We start from the raw sequence: 6,312 nt of genomic DNA on the forward strand, positions 1-6,312 counted from the left end.
TACTGACAACTGGTAATTGGTAAGAAATTACCTGACAACTGGTAATTGGTAAGAAATTACCTGACAACTGGTAAGAACTGATGTTCTCTGTTTCCACACAAGACCCACTGCATCAGAAACTCTGGGGGTAAGGTCCAGCAAACTGATTTAACAAGCCTTCCTGTTCTCTAGGTGATTCTGATGCCTGCTCAAATTTCTGAAGCACTGCTAGGCATAGGGAAACACTTTAGACCCTGTAAAAGGGTGAAAGTGCTTTAGAATTCCTTATTTCCAGCCCTGTGATGACCAATGTAGAGGTCAACTATGTGAGAAAGTACCACTTCCAGGCCCAGATCAGGTCAAAAGCAGGATGGGACCTTTAAGGACCAGTAGCCCCAGGGGACTCTAGCACCAGCACAGAGCACCCAGCTTTTCTGAGAAATTTCGGGACATTGGAGCTCTTCAGGTTTACACTTAGCCTTCGCAATTTGAATGTGGAGGCATTGCTATAAGCAGAATCTGGTTTGGGTTGGAAGCTATTTAGGATTTAATGTTTCTCATCTGAGGCCTAGAAACAGACTTGCTTCACTTGAAGTTCTCATTAAACAATAACTCACATTGTTCTGGAGTTCTCACATAACAGTAAAAGCATTGAGGTCATTCAAGTTCAAGTGTAACAGAGTCACTTTGGGCAATTATTTTTGCACTTCTTTGAGCCGTGACTTTCTCTAACTGAAGTGGGTATATTGATATGTATTTGAAGAAAAGCTTCAAGATTGAAGTTAGAAAATGTTTGTGAACTCACTTCTGAGTTGTAAAGAACTTTAAAAATGTAAGATATCAATGAGTAGAGATGTAGTATGAGTTACTACATCTCAAATAGGATCAGATAGCAACATTTTTGTGGCTTCAAAAGCAGCACCATTTGTTTATTAACATTATTTTGCTTAATAAAGCAGTACTCTTAATTATGGCAAAATTTAGAAATAATTCTATGGGATGTGATGAAGTTATTTTCACTTTGAATTTTAAAAAAATGGGCCCTACACTCTGTCCCTCACTTGCTGCCAATGACCTGTCTCACTGTGCACAAGCTCTGCTGCAGAGCCCTGCAGAAATGCTTCAATTACCCACATTTTTTTTTTTTTTTTTGGCCAAATAAGACTGGTGTCCAGGGTACTGAAGCCTCATCTTCCTCAGGCTGATGCCAAAGATGTAAAATTTGGTGCAGATGCCCAAACCTTAATGCTTCAAGGTGGTGTAGGCCTTTTAGCCAATTCTCTAGCCATTACAATAGGGCCAAAGGGAAGAAAAGTTATTATTGAAGAGAGCTGAGGAAGTTCCAAAGTAAAAAAAGATGGTGTGAATATTATAAAATCAATTGCCTTAAAGGATAAATATAAAAATATTGGAGCTAAACTTGTTCAAAATGTTGCTAATAACACAAATAAAGAAGCTGGGGATGGTATCACCACTGCTACCGTACTGGCATGCTCTATTGTAAAGAAGGCCTTGAGAAGGTTAGCAAAGGTGCTAATCCAGTGGAAATCAGAAGTGTGTGAGGTTAGATGTTGATACTGCAATTGCTGAACTTAGGAAGCAGTCTAAACCTGTGACAACCCCTGAAGAAATTGCTCAGGTTGCTACAATTTCTGCAAAAGGACACACACAAAAAAATCAGTAACATCATTTCTGGTGCAATGAGAAAGGTTGGAAGAAAGGTTGTGCTCACAATAAAGACGGAAAAACATTGAATGATGAATTAGAAATTATTGAAGGCATGAAGTTTGATTGAGGCTACGTTTTTCCATGCTTATTAATACATCAAAAGGTCAGAAATGTGAATTCCAGGATGCCTATGTTCTACTGAGTGAAAAGAACATTTCTGGTGTCCAGTCCATTGTACCTGCTCTTGAAATTGCCAGTGCTTACCTTAAGCGTTTGGTCACAATTGCTGAAGATGTTGATGAAGAAACTTTAAGTATGCTCATCTTGAATAGGCTAAAAGTTGGTCTTCAGGCTGTAGCAGCCAAAGTTTCAGGTTTTGGTGACAACAGAACCAGCTTAAAGATACGGCTATTGCTACTGGTAGTACAGTGTTTGGAGAAGAGGGGTTAACCCTAAATCTTGAAGATGCTCAGCCTCATGACTCAGGAAAATTCACAGAGGTCATTGTGGCCAAAGATGATGCTATGCTATTAAAAGGAAAAGATGACAAGGCTTAAATTGAAAAATATATTCAAGAAATCATTGAGTAGTTAGATATCACAACTAGTGGATATGAAAAGAAAAAGCTGAATGAGTGTCTGGCAAAACTTTCAGATGGAGTAGCCGTGTTGGTGGTTGGTGAGACAAGTGATGTTCAGGTGAAAGAAAAGAAAGACAGAGTTACCCATGTCCTTAATGCTACAAGAGCTGCAATTGAAGACGGCATTGTTCTCCTTCAATGCATTCCAGCCTTGGACTCATTAATTCCAGCTAATGAAGATTTTTTAAATGGTATAGAAATTATTAAAAGAACACTCAAAATTCCTTCAATGACCAATGCTAAGAATGCAAGTGTTGAAGAATATTTGGTAGTTGAAAAAATTATGCAAGATTCCTCTGAAGTTGGTTATGATGCTATGATTGGAGATTCTGTGAATATGGTAGAAAAAGGAATCATTGACCCAACAAACATTGTGAGAACTGCTTTACTGCATGCTGCTGGGGTAGCCTCTCTGTTACCTACCGCAGAAGTTGTAGTCATAGAAATTCCTAAAAAAAGAGAACCCTGGAATGAGTGCAATAGGTGGAATGGGAGATGGTTTGTTCCAATTCCCAGATTAGTGCTTTACCTTTGTTACTGAACTGTGACAGGAAGCTCAAAACAGTGTTCCTCCACAATAACTTTAGAAGTCAGTTGAAGAAAATGACTGAAGAGAAGGCTGGCTGAAATTTAAAAAAATCACCATAACCATCAGTTATTGGTTTCAGTTGACAATATATAATAATTTACTGCTGTCATTGCCCATGCCTACAGATAATTTATTTTGTATTTTTGAATGAAAAAACATTTGTACATTCTTGATATTGGGTGCAAGAGCCATGAACCAATATAGTGTTTTCAACCTAAATCACTGAGATGTTTTTACTGCCATTCTATTAAAATCAGGATTTTAGTGCTTGCCATCACCAGATGAGAAGTTAAGAAGCAGCCTTTCTGTGGAGAGTAAGAGTAATTGTGTACAAAGTAGATAAATATCCAATTTTGTGACAGCCTTTGTGTAATAAAAATTTGTTTAAAATTTTAAATAATGCAGCCTGAAGATATTTTTAAATTCCCCAAATTGGCTCTCATGCAAAAAGGCTTATTCAGTACTTTTAAGGACCATTTGAATTGTGGGTAAAGTATTATGTTAGATGCTGAGCGAGTATTTAAGACATAGTAGTTGATATTTGCTCACTGCTCACCATAGGAAGCTGACAATTAGGTAAGAGGGGCAACTCTTCTGGAGCACTTGAGTCTAGAAGAAAAGAGTGGCTGGAAAAAGATGTCCAAGAAAAATGGATATTAAGCAAACACCTGAAGAGAGAATCCTTTGTTTGTATTCCTGAGATGGTAATCTATGAGTCTGCTGTGAATATAAGCTGGGTACACTGCCAAAGAACAGGGTGAAAGGAGTAGTAGCCTTATTTCTGTTCTAGCTCACTAGAAATTAAGAAGATGTCTCAGGTCAAAAAATAAAAATAAATGAACTGGTAAATAAGCTGTAAAGTTCAAGAGTAGTAAGAGCAGTTTAAAGTCAGTAACACTAGGTGGTAAATATGAGAGGGAAAAAGGCTGATTGTTAATTGGAGTTCAGAGCTCTAAAAACTTCTATTACAAAATAGGTTCAGGGAGCGAGAACATCAGCAAGATGGAGAAATAGAACTCTCCAATGCTTGTCCCCTGAAGAAACATTAATGCAAACAACTATCCACATATGGAAATATCTTTCCAAGTGCTAAGGAAACCTGGTGAAGGACAATAGTGTGTGGATGTAGCACGGAAAGAAAAGACGCATTGAGGAGAGTAGGATGGACATTAGCCACATTGCCCATTTTTCAACCCTGGACAGCACAGCATGGAGACAGATACTGCCTAGGAGAGGAAGAAGGAAGTGAGCAAAGGACTGTGCCTCAGACTCCAAAACCAGGCCCTTCTCAGTAAAATCTAGCACTGATCTGACCCCATGGCCTCAGACTTTAGGCCCCTACCCAAGGACTGGGCCTCCAGGCCAGCACTAGAACTAGGCAAGATCCCCCACCAGGCTCTAGGCCTTCCCAGTGGACTTGGTCTCCAGGCTGCCCCACTGCCAACCTGACTTCAACAACTCCAGGGCCCAAACCACCCCTAACAGTGAAGTGGCTCCCATGGCCCCAGGCTTCAGGCCAACCTCAGCACCAGACGAAACCTTGCAGTCCTAGTCACCAGACTGGCACCCCTAGACCCAGCTTCCAGGCCAGCTCCTGTAGCTCCTTACTCCAGCAGAACCAGGGTTCAGGCTGCCCCAATAAATTCCAGCATTTGACCAACCCCCATGGACCAAGGCTCCAGGACAGCCCCTGTATACCCATGTAAGTGGCTATTCCCAAGGCCCCAAGACCTAGGGCAGCCCTCATGGGCCTATCCTCTAGGCCAACACCTGCATACCCAGGCTCCAGGCAAACACTAGTGGACATAGACTCCAGGCCAGTACCAGAGTCTAATACACTAACTCAACACCTGCAATCCTAGGCTCCAGACTGTCTCCTGTGGACCCAGGCTTCATACCAGCTACAGCACTGAGAAAACCCCAAGTGCCAGGCTGGTCCCTGTGGTCCCAGGCTTCAGATAACCCAGAGTCTAGGGCTGTACCACAGATCCAGGGCCCAAGCTCACCCCAGTAGACCCCAGTACCAGGCTAGACCACACAGACTGAGGCTGCAAGATTACCCATGAAGACCCAAGTTCTAGGCCAGCAACTGTGGGCCCATAGCCCAAACCCATGCCCACAGACTCAAGCTCCAGGCCCACTCCAACACTGAGCCAGCCTCCATGGACTCAGGCTCCAGGTCTATTCCAGTGCAAGATCAGCCCCCATGGATCCAGGCTTTATGCCCAACTTAGCAGATCCAGGCACCAGGTTGCCTACCTGCTGACCCAGGCACCATACCAGCCTATCTCAGGACTCCAGCAGCAAGCTTACCTTCAGATTATGCCAAATGGCCTGCCCAGAATCTCTAGGCAGGCTGCCTGGAGCAGCTTTTCCACACAAAGCCAGTCTGCAAAGACTGGAATAAGTCCTCAATTTTGAATGTGCTTTTGAATGTGCAGTCAACCATGTAAGGTAACAAAAACACAAAAAACCAAGCAGATATAACAAAACCAAAGAACACACCAAACAATAATCTCTTAGTAGCTGACCAACAAGAAATAAAGATACATGGACTGCCTGACAAAATATTCAAAATAACTTTTTTAAGGAACATAGGACAACTTCAATAAATACTTAAAAAGCTTCAATAAGATCAGGAAAACAATAAAGTACCAATACTAAAGATTAACAGAGAAATTTAAGTTATTTAAAAAATAGTAATTCTGGAGCTGGAAAATACAATGAATAAAATGAAAAATGCAATAGTGAGCATTAATAGCAAAATTGATCAAGCAGAAGAAAGAACTTATTCTGAAGACAGGTTATTGGAAAATATAAAGTCAGAGAAGAAAAAAGAATGAAAAGGAATGAAGTAAGATTATGAGATTGATGAACAAATGTTTGGGTTATAGGAGTTTGTGAAGGAGAAGAGAAAGATAAAGAATTAAAATGTTCATTTAAAGAAATATTATAAGCAGGAAACTTTCCAAATTTTGAGAAAGATACAAATATCTAGTTACAGAAATGTCAAAGTTCTCTAATAAGATTCAATCCAAACAAAATTACACCAAGACATAATAAAATAAAGCTGTCAAAACTCAAGGAAAGAAAGAGGATCCTGAAAGCATCAAGATAAAAGAAGCAAATACATTACAAGGAAGTTATACTACACATAGGAGTTAATTTCTCAGCAGAGGTGTTACAGGCCAGGAGAGAGTGGGATGATACATTCAAAGTGCTGGGAAAAAAACTGCCAAGTAAGAATACTGTATCTGAAAAAGGTGTGGTTCAGAAATAAAGGAGAGAGAGAGTTTCCCAGAGAAACAAAGACTGAGGGAGTTCAGTCACACCAGAACTGTTTACAAGAAATGCTAAAAGAAGCTCATCAGCCTGGAAAAAAAAAGGATACTAAAGAGTAACACAAAAACAGCTGAAAGTATAAAACTCACTGATA

General features: G+C 40.4%; 1 pseudogene; it reads left to right on the top strand.

Moving 5' to 3' along the window:
* Window positions 1–1,096: 1,096 nt before the first annotated feature.
* LOC100582889 lies at window positions 1,097–2,808 on the top strand (annotated as a pseudogene).
* Window positions 2,809–6,312: the final 3,504 nt, after the last annotated feature.

Source organism: Nomascus leucogenys, chromosome 5 (assembly GCF_006542625.1).
Source record: "Nomascus leucogenys isolate Asia chromosome 5, Asia_NLE_v1, whole genome shotgun sequence".
NCBI lineage: Eukaryota > Metazoa > Chordata > Mammalia > Primates > Hylobatidae > Nomascus > Nomascus leucogenys.